Here is a 4,289-nt window from a genome sequence, read left to right on the forward strand (position 1 = left end):
GTGCTACGGATGAAAGCAAAGCAACAGTTAAGGAGTGGCATCTTTTACCACGACAGACACGTACACAACATCGAATACCACGATGTGAGTGAAAGCTGCTCTTACTGTATTGTCCGGTGTCTGGTAATCCCTTCGATACCGACATCAAACCAAAAAAAGAATCCTGACCACAGAGTGTGGGTAATTATGTCAAATGTCACTGGCAATGTGCATTCAGCTGATTGCAACTGTTAAAGCAAGTCACTGAGCATGCGTACATGTCATACGGGAGAGTTCCAATCAGGGGTGGATAACACCTTATAGGAAAGCCCTATACAGATATAAAGGGCGTTACACAACATTAAGGTTTAGACACGTGACCTCATCTCTTTCTCTTTTCTGCACTGCCACGCAAGCTGTGAGGACACAACTTGACTGGCTCTATCTTATGCCACAGGCTAGCTTGCAAGCTGGAGCATAGCACAGAAGACCATGGCCTTTATACACCAACCATTCTATTTATCATTCCATTGTGTATATACATGTAGCCACAATAAACGTGTTTAAGTTACAACCTTGCTTATATATGTTCTTCATTCGGGTTCACTACCAGCGAGATTACAGCCTTCTGAGAGTCATATTAGGTGGCTCAATAACGACCGGCATCATCTAAAGACTTGTGTGCTGGAGCATTGTTCTGATGAAATAAAACTCCTTTCGTCAGTTTTCCTGGGCATTTGGTCTTGATAGCCTTTCGTAATTGCCTTAGCAAGTTAGCATAGTACTCTTCAACGATAGTGTGGCCCTTTTGAAGATTGTCATAAACATAATGCCTTTTGTATCCCACCAAAACTGCGGCCATCACCTTCCCGGCAAATGAAACGACCTTGGCCTTCTTTGTAGCAGGTGAGGAGGGGTGTTTCAACTGCATGGGTTGTCTCTTTTTCTTTGGCTCAGAGTGATGAAGCCAACACTCATCGTGGGTTACGAAACGTTCAAGAAAACCATCTGGTTCTGCTTCGAGCAATGTCAGGTTTTCCGTGAAGTGATCAGCCTGGTGCGCTTTTGATCTCGTGTCAGAAGACGTGTCACCCACCAAACAGAAACCTGTGACATACCAAGTTCATTATGCAGAATATTCTCAACTTACGCACAGTATATACTAAAAGCATTGGCTATTTGATTTCAAGTCAATCGCCTGTTGGTAAAGCAGTCATTCCCTAATGTAGCAACTATGTCAGCATGAATGTCCTTCGGGACCAAATTCTTTTCCTGGAGGTACTTGAAAACAATATAATGCCAAATTTTGTCCATTTTCAAGAGAAGTCATTACCAGTTACTTTTGAAGTCTTCTTTGAATAGTCGATATCAGTTTACATGGAAAGAAACAATGCAGTTATTAACAAGAAAGGTTGAAATTAATGCATGCAAGATTTCATAGTTCTAGCGTCACTTCTTCATAGGCAGCCTAAAATTAAGAAAATTATTTGGGGGAACTCGTTTATACACCTACTTTTTTTCTCTCTTTTTTTCATGATTTAGAAGAAACAGTGCCACAATCTTAACACGGTCACAGTGGAATTTTCTCACTGGTTTGTTTTAAATAGTTGGAAGTTATTCATTAAAAATACAATCCTGTTTGATTATCAGAATTAGTGATTCTAGTATTCCAAGAGAAACATTTGGGGATTCTAACGAGAGAAATTGCTTTAGAGATGAAAAATTATTACCCTATATTTGCACTGCTTTTGTTAGATTATTGTTCTTACGATTGATTATAAGGACAAATTAAAATGAAGCTATTAATTTTCTTTTTATAAGTAGGTGGTTGAATGGTAAAAATGGGTATGGTGACCCAGTAAAGAGGAAGGATATAGAAAAAGGTTAACAAACAACTGGTATAATTGATTTATTTATTTATGGCACATTTTAACCATTTTGCGTAATAAAATTCCTTTCCTTAATTTATTATATCCAAGGGATAGCACAAAAAACACGAACGTCGCGCTAATTGTTAAAAGCAGCATCCAACTCTCTCTCAAATCACTAGTTGTAGAAAGATCACGTTGTATATTGTCATTCTGGGGTCACTGAACGTAGGAAAAAGACAGGATGGTTCATAGCTGGAATGCCTCTGATCATAAATTTGTTGTAATCAGGGCTATTATAAACAACAACGAATAAATATGATGGTCAGCATCGCGATATGATGCTGCTGCTGCTGTGAAAGGATCCTTAATGAAATGAGCGCCAAGTCACCTTTCCCGCTTTAAGCAATAAAAGTACAAAAATCAAAAACAAAAAAAATACGCGTAAGTATTTCCTGTCAATCCGGACTACATCCGACTTAGCTTGACGGTAAGTGATTTTTTTTTTTTTTCTAAGATTCTAACGTTGACTAAAATCGATGTAACTCAGAAACTTAATCACCATTAATAAGTAGCTATAACAACGTCAATTTCACCGGCACTAACCTTTTATCCCTCAGTTTTAATTAAGTTAAACCGATATTGACTGTTCTGTCGTTCTCTTCCAGTTAATTTATTTTATTAAATAAATTAAACTCCACAACCGACAGGTAACATTAAGTTATATTTGAAGATTGCATTGGGTTTGTTATTGTTTAATTCTCATATCCCTCATCGAGCAGATTTATGCAGACATCTCATCTAAGCCATTTTATATTTTAGTATGCCCACGATTATATTGTCTACTGTGTGCTAACATTTTTTTTTAGCTCGGAAGGGTACGATTTGAGGAAATTTAACCACCATTTCGAGTAGATCTAGCAATCGCATAGAGGTTCCCTAATTGTTTTGAACTCAGATCGTAAAGACAGACGAAATATCACTAAGCGTTTCGCCCGACGTGGTAACTTTGCTGCCAGCTCGCTGCCTTATTGTATATATATAATAATGGACATAGAAACGGACAGAGTCAACGACTGTTGAAGAAGTTGCAAGATGCAACGAAAATTTTAGAAAAAAATAATTAAGTAAATGAGCGGACATCGAACCGGTGTGTGTGTTAAGTAATAAGGCATTAAAAGAGAATGACTGTCGCCAGACACAATAATACACACACACTCACACATATCTTAGATATGTTTCGACCAAAGATATAATATATATGTATTTCTATATAAGTACTAATATATATATGCCGTATATAAACCATATATGGCATATATCATACATACATGCACACGTACAAATATATATATATACATACATACACACACACACACACACACACACACACACATCACATACATATATATGTATTGTTTACAAATTAAAAGGGTAAAGGATTATCAATTTATTAATTAATAAATCAATTAACAATTAATAATTTTTACCAAGCCCATCGGTATGAAAGCACCATTATTGGTGGAGAACTTATTTAAAAGCTCATATATATTTATAAATATAATTAAGGGAAATATTTGCTGATCCCTTAATTATATTTATATATGTATATATATATATATATATATATATATATATATATATATATATATATATATATATATATATATATATATATATATGTACGTATGGGTGTGTGTGTGTACATATAAAAAACAATTTTTTGTCACGTTCCCAAAAGTTGCGTCAGTACTATGTTAATAGTTATTAGTGTCAGAGAATTGAACGCTTTCGTAGTTCACACACATACACACACGCGCGCACACCACACACACACACACACACACACACATTGTATGTCCTCAACTCACATGTATGCTCTAGTTTTAAATGGAAACATCTGAGCACTTGTTTACGAATTACTGCGTGATATTTTATGGAGAAAAAGTGGAGTATCGTAACAGTAGTAGTGTTAGTAATATAAAGAGAAAACAATTGTAGTGAAGGCGATAGTCAACAGTAGGAATTATATCAAATATATTTATTTTTAGATATTTTGCAATCGTTCTAACTTTGATAAACTTCTCTCCCTGATGAAAGTTATCCTTTCATAATTGATTACTTTATTGCTCTAGTTTAAATAAACTTTAAGATATACAAAATGTAAATTCAAATCTCTTGAATTTGCACGAGTCTCTTTGAGTTTTCACTTACCAAATTCACTCAGAAGGGTTTGGTTGGTTCAGGGTTATAGTAGGAGACATTTGTGCTGAACCCGAAATCATATTGTTAGGGAACACTCGAGCTCAGTCCCACTGCGTGGCACCTTGGGCAAGTGTCTTCTATAGTTTCGGGCCAACCAAACCCTTGTGAGTGGATATGGTAGATGGAAACTGAAAGAAACCTGTCGTACATATATATATATATATATATATATATATA

The 4,289-nt window shown here is 35.6% G+C and overlaps 1 protein-coding gene across 2 annotated transcripts in view; it reads left to right on the plus strand.

Moving 5' to 3' along the window:
* The first annotated feature begins 2,009 nt into the window (after positions 1 to 2,009).
* LOC106869951 (E3 ubiquitin-protein ligase Mdm2) overlaps positions 2,010 to 4,289 on the plus strand; it is a 109,459-nt gene continuing 107,179 nt past the window's right edge. Inside the window, exon 1 of one of the 2 annotated variants that reach the window (XM_052974827.1) lies at positions 2,010 to 2,337. The gene's annotated coding sequence lies outside the window, so the exon portion shown is untranslated. The remainder of the gene's footprint in view (positions 2,338 to 4,289) is intronic. The other variant, XM_052974825.1, reaches the window with a different exon arrangement.

The sequence above is a fragment of the Octopus bimaculoides genome, chromosome 19 (assembly GCF_001194135.2).
Source record: "Octopus bimaculoides isolate UCB-OBI-ISO-001 chromosome 19, ASM119413v2, whole genome shotgun sequence".
Classification (NCBI taxonomy): Eukaryota; Metazoa; Mollusca; class Cephalopoda; order Octopoda; family Octopodidae; genus Octopus; species Octopus bimaculoides.